Here is a 12,084-nt window from a genome sequence, read left to right as displayed (position 1 = left end):
GGTAAGGGGGGCTGGGGTTGTGGCTTAGCAGTAGAGCACTCACCTTGCACGAGTGAGGCCCTAGGTTCAATCCTCAGCACCACATAAAAATAAACGAAATAGAGGTATTTGTCCAACTACAACTAAAATAAATAAGTAAATAAATACATTGTGTCCAACTACAACTAAAAAATAAATATTAAAAAAATAAGGCTAGGAATGTGGCTCAGTGGTCAAATGGCCCTAAGTTCAACCCCTGGTACCACACACACATACACACACACACAAAAAAAAATGCTAAGTTTTATGATCCATAAATATTGGATGTTTTCCCAGTGTTTCGATTTTTCTTTCAACAGTTTTTTTTTTTTGTGTGTGTGTGTGTATATATATATATATATATATATATATATATATATATATATATATATATATATTTTCTCTCTGTGTGGTACCAGGGATTGAACCCAGGGCCAATTAAATACTAAGCCATATCCCCAGCTCTTTTTTGTATTTTGAGACAGGTTCTCACTGAGTTGCTTAGGTACCTACTAAACTGCTGAGGCTGACTTTGAACTTGAGATCCCCTGCCTCAGCCTCCCAAACTGCTGGGATTACAGGTGTAAATTTATTCCTAAGTATTTATTTTTGGTGGTATTATAAATGGAGTCTTGCTACTTTCATTTTTGGGTTGTAGATCACTCATGTATAGAAATGCAATTGGTATATTGATCCTTTATTTTTCTTGATGGTACTGGGTATTGAACCCAGAGCCTTGTGCATCCTAGGCAAGTGTATTTCCACTGAGCTACACCCCCGGCCACTTCTAAATTTTTTAAAAAATATTTTTTAGGTTTAGATGGACACAACACAATGCCTTTATTTTTATGTGGTGCTGAGGATCGAACCCAGGTCCCACCCATGCTAGGGGAGTGCTCTACCGCTGAGCCACAATCCCACCCAACTTCTAAATTTTTGAGAACAAGCCTTGCTAAATTGCCCAGGCTGCCTTTGAAATTGTTAACTACCTTTTCCTGTATGCTTTCCAAAGAGTTATTTTTTTTTAACTCGATGTGCAAATATTTCTTCACTGTTGGAAAAAAATCACTATTTCTCATGGTATGTGCATTATATTTCAATAAAACTTTTGAAAAATAAAAATTACTATTTCAATCTCTTTTCTCATTATAGGACTATGCAGTTTGTCTATTTCTTCCTTTTTTTAAAAAAAAATAGTTGTATATGGACATAATACCTTCATTTTTTATTCATTTTTTAAAATGTAGTGCTGAGGATCAAACACAGTGCCTCACATGTACTAGACAAGTGCTCTACCACTGGGCCACAACCCCAGCCCTATTTCTTTTTTTAAAAATATGAATATCTCAATATCCAAAATAGCATCACTTCAACATATGATCAATAGAAAAAATTGAGATATTTTACATTCTTTATGCCAATGAATTCAAACTCCGGTGTGCATTTTATATTTACAACACTTATCTATCAGGAGCAGCCACAAGCAGCTAGTGGCCGTGACCACGCTGGACAACACAGGAAGGAGCTCATTTTATTTTTGCATCTGGGAAGTTCCTTCCCTAATTAGCCAATCAGTTCTCAAAAAATTTTGCAGAGTTGATAGAATGTAAGCAAGAAAATCAAATGGTTAAGGAATTTCAAGTCAGGCTTTTAGAAGAATCTCAGCCCCTTGTAATGCATTTCCAGGGAAAAACATTTCCATCTCTGGCAATTTTAAGGAAAAATTTAACTCTACAGATACTCGTTGAAGGCCAGCTGTGATCCAGGTGCTGTGCCAGCTCTGCAGGTACCCATCCACAAGTCGGACTTCCCGCCCTCAAAGCTCCTGTCCCTCTACAGAGGGGCATCTGTTCAGGGCAGGCTGCAAGAGCTAGGAGGAAGAGCACTGTGTCTCAGCCATATGCTCCAGCATGGCTCTGGGGGGAGGCGGGACCTCAGGACAGAGAGAATGAAGTATGGAATGTAGAGTGCTAATAAGGCCTTCTCCTCTCCAGATGCCACAGAATTCAGATGGGGTCACAGTGTGTCAGCTGGATGGCTACTCCACAGAGCAAGGATAAAACAGGCATCTTTTTCCTTCCCTTCCTTTTTTAAATATATATTTTAAATTTGTTCTAATTAGTTAGAGACAACAGCTGCACACCTGTTTCTTAATCTATCAAGGGCCCAGCTTGCCCCAGGCAAGCATGCTGCAGCCTGCCTGAAAGAAGAGCTAACTAGGGGAGAAACTGGCCTTTGCTGTCTCACCCAGGCCATTCCACCTTGGAGGTCTCCAGGGGACAGATCAGTCAGGCATTTTGGTTTCTCTTAGCAGCTGGATTTCTTCTCTGATTTGAACATCAAAGCACATGCTCAACCAGGGGCCCCAGCATCCCCTGTGAAGGGAGGCAGGAGAGGGGCAAGGTTTCATCAGCCCTGGCCTGCTCCTCCTCTTAGGGAGTCAATTTGCAGACCCAAGCTCCCCTCAGGACCACTGGTAGGTTGTTCAGCTTCTGCCCCCAAAATAACTGGTTTCAGAGGTTTCATCCACAGTTGATTGACTCCATCACTCTGGACTAATGGGAGGCAGACCACATGGTGGAAAGGCATGGCAGAGGAAAGTTGCTCAGCTCAGAGGAGCCAGGAAGCAGAGAATAAGCTTTCTTCTTGAGTCAATTTCTGTACTTTGTGCCTGTTTAGGAATTTATCTATGTCTTAAGTCTATTTTGTGTTCCTAAAACAAAATACCTGACGTTGAGTAATTTATAAAGAATTTTTTTATACAAGTTTAAAAGAAAAGAAGTTGATTTGTAAGAAATGCATTTAATCCCTTCCAAGGATGGTGTCTCCATGACCTTACATGAAAGCTCACCAACCTCTTAAAATCGTTACAATAGGGAACATCGTTTTTGGAGATGAATCTTTAGGAGACACATTCAATCTATGTCCAAACCACAGTCTATGGTTTGTAATGTAGGTGTTCCTTCACAATTCATGTTGGGATGGGTGCAGTGGCACATACCTGTAATCCCAAAGCTCGGGAGGCTGAGGCAGGAGGATCATGAGCTCAAGAGCCTCAGCAACTTAGCAAGGCCTTAAGCAACTCAGTGAGAACCTATCTCTAAATAAAATACATATTTAAAAAAAAAAAGAGTGGGGGTGCTGGGGATGTGGCTCAAGCGGTAACGTGCTCGCCTGGCATGTGCGGGGCACTGGGTTCGATCCTCAGCACCACATAAAAATAAATATTAAAACTTTAAAAAAAAGAGTGGGATGTCGCTCAGTGGTAAAGTGCCCCTGGGTTCAATCCCCAGTACAAAAAAAAAAAAAAAAATCACGTTGGATCCGCTGACAGCCAATGTGATAGTTATTAAGAGGTGGGATCTTGGGCTGGGGATGTGGCTCAAGTGGTAACGTGCTCGCCTGGCATGCGCGGGGTGCTAGGTTCAATCCTCAGCACCACATAAAAATAAAGATGTTGTATCCACCGAAAACTAAAAAATAAATATTAAAGAATTCTCTCTCTCTCTCTAAAAAAAAAAAAAAAAAAGGTAGGATCTTGGGAAGTGACTGAGGTGTGAGCTTTCCACTTTCATGAGTGGGATTAGTGTACTCATAAGAGGCTGGAGGGAGTGCCCTACTTCCCCTTCTGCCCTTTTGTCACATGAGAGCATAGGAAAAAGGTGCTTTGGGGGAAGCAGAGAACAAGCCATTACCAGACACAATCAGTCAGTTCTGCCTTGATCTTGGACTTCCCAACCTCCAGAACTGGAAAATACAATTATGTTATTTTTAAAAATATATTTCGAGCTGGGCACAGTGATGCACACCTGTAATCCCAGTGACTTGGGAGGCTGAGACAGGAGGATTGCAAGTTCAAAGCCAGCTTCAGCAATTTAGCAAGACCCTATCTCTAAATATTAAAAAAAGGGGGTGGGGACGTAGATCAGTGGCTAAGCACCCCTGGGCTTAATCACCAGTACCAAAAAAAAAAAAATTTTTTTTAAGGCTGAGGTTGTGACTCAATGGTAGAGCACTTGCCTAGCATGTGTAAGACACTGGGTTCGATCCTCAGGACATTAAAAATTATAATAAAGTTATATTAAAAAAGTCTAAAAATATTTTTAGTTGTAGATGGATATAATAACTTATGTGGTGCTGAGGATCGAACCCAGTGCTTCACACATGCTAGGCAAGCACTCTACTACTGAACCAAAACCTTAGCCTAAATTTATATTATTTTTAAATTACCCAATCTGTAGTATTTGGTAATAACAGCATGAATGGAATAAGATATCATCCAAGGGGCTGAGGATGTGGCTCAAGCGGTAGCGCGCTCGTCTGGCATGCGTGCGGCCCGGGTTCGATCCTCAGCACCACATACAAACAAAGATGTTGTGTCTGCCGAAAAGCTAAAAAATTCTCTCTCTCTCTCTCTCTCTCCACTCTCTCTTTAAAAAAAAAAAAAAAAAAGATATCATCCAAATTAATCAACATGTTGGCATGTAATTGTTCATAGTATTCCTTTTTACTCCTGTACGCTCAATAGTAATGTTCTTTCTTTTTTTCTTTTCTGTGGTGCTGGAAATTGAGTCCAGGGGGTGTTCAACCACTGAGCTGCAGTCCCAGCCCTTTTTATTTTTTAGAGACAGTGTCTTGCTAAGTTGCTGAAGCTGACTTGGAACTTGTGAACCTCCTGCCTTAGCCTCCTGAGTAGCTGGGATTACAGGCATGTGCCACCATACCTGATTCTCTCATCTTTTATTCTAGTAATTTTTTGTCAGCCTGGTAAAAATTTGCTGCTTTTATCTATTATTTTTACTCACTGTTTCATTAACCTCTAATCTTCATCTCTTTCTCTCTCTCACACTGGCGACTGAACCCAGGGGCACTTTACCACTGAGCTATACCGTTCTTTTTATTTTTTATTTTGAGACCAGGTCTTGCTAACTTGCCCAGGTTGCCCTCAACCTTGCAATCTTCTTCCCTCAGCCTCCCGAGCCTCTGGGATTACAGGTGTATAGCACTATGCCTAGCTTCTTCCTGCTTTCTTTAGGTCAGTTTGCTCTGTTTTCTAGTGTCTTGTAGTGAAGTTATTATTTATTAACTTGAGGTATCTTCTTTTTAAACATAGGCATTTACAGTGTTCTGGGATGTATAAATTATTGTTTTTCAGTAATTCTGGCAAGATTTTAGCCATTATTTCTTTTGCTGGGGATGGAGGCCCGGCCTTTGTGCATACTAGGCAAATTGTGTGCTCTATCACTGAACCCCATCCCTGGTCCTTTACCTGCTGCTACTCCTTTTCTTCAGACACTTCCATCACACAGATGCTGATATGCTTAATGGGGGACAGAGGTCTCACATTTTTCTGAAACTTTCTTAAAATTTTTTTCTGAGATGGGGTTTCATTGTGTTGACCAGGCTGACCCCAAATCCCTGGGTTCAGTAGTCCTCCTGACTCAATCTCCCGAGTAGCTGTACTTTTTAAAATTCTTTTTTTCCCGTTTGACTTTGTCTATCAATCTATCTTCAAATTCACCTATTATTTCTTCTGCTAGCCATTTTTTTTTTTTTTTTGTACTGGGGATTGAACCTAGGGCCTTGCACATGCTAGGCAAGTGCTCTACCAGAGCCACATCCCCAGCCCTTCAACTAGTCGATTTTAAAATTTTAGTTATCATACTTTTTTTTTTTAAGCTCAGAGTTGCCTTTTAGTTTTAACATAAATGTTCTAGGATTAGTACATTTTAAAATTCTAATTTGTATTGGCATTTAATGCATGATTATTTCAATTTCTTCAGGTCACCATGCTTCCCCTTTTTAAAAAAAAATTTTAGTTTTTGGTGGACACAACATCTTTATTTTATTTTTATGTAGTGCTGAGGATCGAACCCAGCACCCCGCGCATGCCAGGTGAGCGCGCTACCGTTTGAGCCACATCCCCAGCCCATGCTTCCCTCTTTAAGACAGGTTTTGTTCAACTTGCCAGTTAATACCTTTGACCAAATTATTATTTTTTTAAAGAGAATTTTTAATATTTATTTTTTTAGTTTTCGGCGGACACAACATCTTTGTTTGTATGTGGTGCTGAGGATCGAACCTGGGCTGCATGCATGCCAGGCAAGTGCGCTACCGCTTGAGCCACATCCCCAGCCCTGACCAATTATTTTTTAGAGATTTTATTTTATTTTTTGGTTAGACACAATACCTTTATTTTATTTATTTTTATGTGGTGCTGAGGATTGAACCCAGGGCCTTGCGCATGCTAGGCGAGCACTCTACCACTGAGACACAACCCCAGCCCTGACCAAATTTCAAGAATGACATAATTGCGATTTTTGGAAAAAGTAGTAACTCTTATGATCTTCCAAGCTAAATTTGTCTCAGAGCCTTAATTTTTAAGAACCTATACATATGTAGGTTCAATTGAGTTCCAGAGTATGGTCAAAAATACTTATGACCAGTTATCTTATTATCCATGGGAAGTCCATAGCAATTTTTGCATTCCCTGGTCCACATGTGTGCTTCCCAGTGCAAAGGTACTTCGTGCTCACAGCAGCCAGGATGTCATGGGTGCCAGTGAAGGGCTGCTCCCTCTGTGCCTGTTTTATCTCATCAGAAAGGCTGTGCAAGAAGTGGACCATTCCTTTGTCTGGAAGCAGCATATACAGTGGAGAAGACAGATAGTTTGGCTTCACTGATGTTCTGCTTTATGGATGTTCCAGACTTAGCACAGTCGACAGCCTTCCCAAAACACTGAAGTGTTTCTATTGGATTTGGATCCCTGTTTAGAGTGAAAATTCCAACCTGGCTGAGTTGAGCACCTTTCCACAAACACCTGCTTTTTCTCAATTTCTGTATGCAAGAACTTAGCAGCCATCAAACATGCAAGGATCTTCAGACTAGCATGATCTGGATCTGTGAAGGGGATGATCATGGCACACTTATTCACATAATCCATGTATGTATTTCCGCAACAGGAAATACACATTCATCTGGCAGGCTTCGACAGTGATCAGCTTTCTTATGATCTGGGAGCCATTCATATGTGCACTTCTACCAGAGCCACTGTGTGCAGGTTTCTCAGCCATGTGTGGATGAGCAGTGTTCACTGAACATCTCATATTATCAGTCTAATTGATGTTTCTTTCTCAGGACTGGTTTGATGTCTGTCATTTCAACAGTTCTCTTCATCCACCTCACCGTATCCATGCCCTTGAAGGAAGAACTCCTGTAAGTCCTCACAGGCACAAGGGTCTGGCTAGTTCTGAAGAATGTATACAGATGCTGGGAATCTGGAATCCCAGTTGAGAATGGGTTTTAAGATGCTGTCTGTCATCTTAACTAACTCTTTGAAGCGTTCTCCGAAGCATGGATTGTTAAGTACTTCACAGGTAGATCATGTCAGGAAGATTTTGCTTCAGGCAGAGATGGAAAAAGTACACCGTTTGTAGTATCCAGGTGTGACTGACCATGGAGCATGCAGGGAGACATGGTCATGCCTCCTTCTTTGGCTCTATCTGCTGAGCTTATTCTCTATAGTAGAGAATGGCACATCCCAGCTTGGTGAGGATGTTGCAAAAGAGAGACACATGTACCTTCAGCTCCTTGGGAAGTGTGTTTAAAACTAGACAAGGCTCAGAAATACACCATGTTGTTGGTGGGCTGGGCACAATACTACACACGGATTTCTCCAGTTGTTAAGGCCACATCCAGCTTGATGAAAGGTATGGTGGGCTCAATGTCTCAGACTTTCAATGCTGGGAGACGGGAGGCATCTTGAGGTTTACTTTGCTGACTCCATAATTCTAAACCTTTTTCATAGATCTGCTGCTTGGCTTTCAGAGAGAGAGAGACAGAGACAGACAGAGAGAGACAGAGAGAGAACTGACCTCCTGCTTTTTTTCTGTTCCTATTTGCATTTCTCATGATACTTGTCATCAGGTTTCATCAAGTCAGTTTATGCTGATTATTCTTAAAATACTTTTTCTTAGAAAAATTTAGGATTTTCCTTAAGGCACTGCCTAAATTTAGCTGATTTTCCACCTGGAAAAGCTCCACAGGGTACCTATCATGATTCTAGCAGGAAGCTTTGCCAGGGCAAGTCCAAAGCTGGTAGACTGATGCTTTATTTGAATTTCAATTGTATAAAGTAAAGCTTCACTTCAAATCTCTTCTGCCACAGTCTGGCTGGGCACAAATCACGAGCCACTGAAGCAGGAATAAACTTTATTTCTGAACTCCACCAGCACACTCCACACACGCTCCCCGGGAACTCTCCCAGACGCCACGCGGCTCCTCCAGGAACCAGCAACCAGAAATATCCCTCCTCTGGCACTTCCCCAACCAATGGGAACTCTCCGGAAATCCCTGCGAGAGCTCAAGTGGAACTCCGCCAGAACTCAAAAGTCATCTCTCAACCACTACTTCTGGGAAAAATGCCATGCGTCATCCCGAATTGGCTGTGGCCCTCAACACTCTTCAAATCCTTTCTCAATTATTTCTCAACTGTTCTATCCACAAGGTTTCTGTCTGAATATCTTTCTTGGCAATCCCTTGGAGACTTATATTGAAGCAGGCCTCCCTTATGTAGCCACTATACCAGGGAGAAAAGTCTGTGCCAAGTCCAGATTCAATTAGGCTTTGTAAAGGGGGAACTTGGCCCAGCAATCAAGAGTGAAAACAGAGGCCTGGGATTGTGGCTCAGTGGTAGTGTGCTTGCCTAGCATGTGTCAGGCACTGGGTTTGATCCTCAGCACCACATAAAAATAAATAAAGTAAGTATTGTGTCCATCTAAAATAATAATAATAATAATAAAAAGAGTGAAGCCAGAAGATTTAATGTGAAGACTTCAAATGTGTCAGTGACATCAGTAAGAGGAAACCAACACTGACCGTTGTTTGTTTAGAGGTATCTGTAGCAAATGAATCTAGGCTGCACCTGAATTCCCCCAGCTTGTCCCAGGTCTTCTGGGCTGGCACTGTGATATTTGGTTCAATTTTCTGAAATTCACCCAGAGCTCCTTCATGAATTTGTTGCAGATGCCGATCTGAGAATTACCCTAAGTGAAGAACCTAACACTATTTAGGTGGTAGAGAGTAGCATGAAATGGTTTGAACTGCTCCCACATGAGCTTTGGGATGCACGAGGGATCACATCCAATGAGGCCAGGGAAAGTTGCTTGGAAGGTGCTGAGAAAATAATCCTCTCATTATCCGTAAATGTTCCCTAAAAATCAAGGGCATTTGGGGGTCACACGGATTCCTCTTGTTCTAGTCACTACTATCCTTCCTGCCTGTGAAGGCATTCATTAAAGTGGAAATGTTCAATATTTTGAAGAAAAGATCTCTGCATGGATTCTGTGGTTTTGAGAACCACAAAGGGCCATATGCTCAAAAACATGTGGAACACCAGTTCTCTCCACTGGAGGAGTGAGAAACTGCACATTCAACAGGTTGTCTTCCCTTGCCAGGTACAAACATCTGGTTCCTATGTTGTCATGGCTGAGCTTTGTTGCAGTTAGGAACATCTTGAGAACAGACATTACCTGGTTTATGATGAAGCTGTGCATCTTTTCTCTCCCTTTATACTGTGGAGCTCTCACAAGCTGGGTTACACTTTCACCTCTATACTTTGTGGTATGTAACCCTCCCACCCCAGCTGCTGTACCATATCCATACCCATTGCAGGGCCCAGATATTGTACTTTTCAAATTCTTTAATTTCCTTTTGTTTTTTGTTTTGGAAGTAATTCCGTTTTATTTTTCTTTCTTCTTTTTGGTGATATTGGGTTTTGAACCTGGGATGCTTAATCTCTGAGCTACCTTCCCAGTCCTTTATTTTTATTTTTTTTGGTGGTAGTAGTGGGGATTGAACCCAGGGCCTTGTGCATGCAAAGCAAGCAGTTTACCAACTGAGCTATATCCCCAGCACCCCCAGCCCTTTTTGAGACAAGGTCTTGCTGAGTTGTTTGGGGCCTTGCTAAATTGCTGAGACTGGCCTCAAACTTGTGATCCTCCTGCCTCAGCTTTGAGTTGCTGAGATTACAGGGGTAAGCCACTGCACCTGGCCATTGCTTACGTCTTTAATCATGGTTTCCTTTAGTTCTGTGAATATATTTATATTGGCTATTTAGAAGTCTTGTGATAAAATTTGACATCCACTCTTCCATAGTGCCCATTTTCTTTTCCACCAGTGTATGGGTCATATTTCCTATTCCTTTGCATGCTTTACATTTCCTTCCCATTAGTCACTTCTAGTCACTAGTAGCCTTCTTGGTATCAGGTCAACTGTCAAGGTATCACAATGCATGTGTTCAAACAACTCATTTCACTTAATAGTGGCTCCAAAACACAAGAATAGCAACACTGGTGGTTTGGATGTACCAAACAGAAGTTGTAAAATGCTTTAAGAGGTATGAGTTCTCAAAAGGAAGAAAAAAATTACATGTTCAGAGCATGGTAAGTGCTTAGTTACTATGGAAAAGGCGTTATAGGGTTTGCCATGATGCCTACCCAAGGTTTCTAAAGTGTACCCCTGCTGGGATGTCAGCAATTCTGCGTAAGTCTTTCACATTTATCTAGTTATTTTAGTGGGATCATTTAAACCCTCTCTTGCTCTTCAGGGTGTCTCCAGTTATCCAGGACCACAGTGATTTTTGTAGAGTTCGCTTTTCCTGATCACATCTGGCTGTTAAACCACTATTGTTTTGCAACTCATTGCTCTGTTATTTTCAACAATGCCCTGGGACATAAATGTTTCTACAAACAAATTCAATCAAATTCCAACTCCTCTGCAAGACTAGTTCTGAGGTCATTGCTTGCTATGGTTTGCATTTGCAATGTCCTCAAAGGCTTGGTCTCCAATTTAGCAGTGTTCAGAGGTGGGGCTTTTATTGGCTCATGAGGGCTCTGACCACATCAGTGGATTAATCCATTGACAACTGAATAGACACCGGGAGGTGGAGAAATTGGAGGTGGGACATGGCTGTTAGAAGGTGGTTGCTGTGGGTTTGCTGTGGAAGGATTTTTTTTTTTTTTTTTTTAGTCCCCAGACCCTCTTTCTTTCTTACTCTGGCTGCCTTGAGGTGAGCATATTCCCTCCACCATGCTCTTCTGCCATGATGTTCTGTCTCACCTCATGCCCAAAGCAATGGGGCTAGCTGACCATGGACTGAAACCTCTGGAACCATGATCCTCCTTTAATTTGTCGTTCTCAGGCATCTGTCATAGTGAACAGCTCACTAACAAACTGTTGGCACTACTACAGACCCAGTGCCCAGGGTGAGTGCAGCCTTCAGTATTCTCAAGGGTGCTTTTTTTTGGTCTTGAGCCTTTTATTCTCTGCTGCAGATGAAGCCAGTGTCTTTGGGAAGAGAGAAAGAACTATCCATTTTACATAAGGCCTGTTTCTCTACCCAGGACTCAAGCTGAGGGTAGGATTGAGAGCAAGTTTCTGTATAGGAGCAGAACAGGGATTGAGAGGCTGCCTGTCCAAAAGCACTGGGTTTTTACTTAGAGCAGATGCCCAATGTAACTGAAAGCAGCATAAAGCTTGGCAACTCTGCCTTCATTTTGTTTCCTTTGTCACCTGGTCAGCTCTGCATGTAGGCATGTTAATTATTTAGTGTGTTCATCTATAGACTAGTAATACAAAGTTTACTAGCCTTAAGTTCACCACCATAGATCTTGTCCTCCCTTCAAGACAAGATTTGCAGGGGCATCGATGATTAGCTTTTAACAGCATTCAGTTCCAGGTCTTCAGATGTTGTCCAGCTCCTTCCAGGGGCAGTGGAAGTAGAACAGTGGAAACCTTGTAGACCGGTCGCCCTGTGATGAGACTGCTTCCCTAGAGGAACGATCATCTCATGGGAACTCATGTGTCCTGTCCTAGGATCCCAGGTCTGACAGACCGACCAGTGGAAATTGCCCTCAAGATAATAAGAGCTTTTTAGAATGATCAACTGACCACATATGACCAAGATTGCTTAGAGGAAGAACGGGGAAGGGGTGAACCTCCAGTTCCTGCCAGTGTTTGAACTCACTTTGCCTTCCCAATATGGCTACAGTGATTTAAGTTCTTTTC

The 12,084-nt window shown here is 41.9% G+C and overlaps 1 pseudogene; it reads right to left on the bottom strand.

Moving 5' to 3' along the window:
- Positions 1 to 6,044: 6,044 nt before the first annotated feature.
- Positions 6,045 to 8,222, bottom strand: LOC114096601 (presequence protease, mitochondrial-like; annotated as a pseudogene).
- Between the last annotated feature and the right edge of the window lie 3,862 nt (positions 8,223 to 12,084).

Source organism: Marmota flaviventris, chromosome 7 (genome assembly GCF_047511675.1).
Source record: "Marmota flaviventris isolate mMarFla1 chromosome 7, mMarFla1.hap1, whole genome shotgun sequence".
Taxonomy (NCBI): Eukaryota; Metazoa; Chordata; class Mammalia; order Rodentia; family Sciuridae; genus Marmota; species Marmota flaviventris.
The sequence above is the reverse complement of the archived record's forward strand: the minus strand, read 5'-3'. Positions and strand labels throughout refer to the sequence as shown.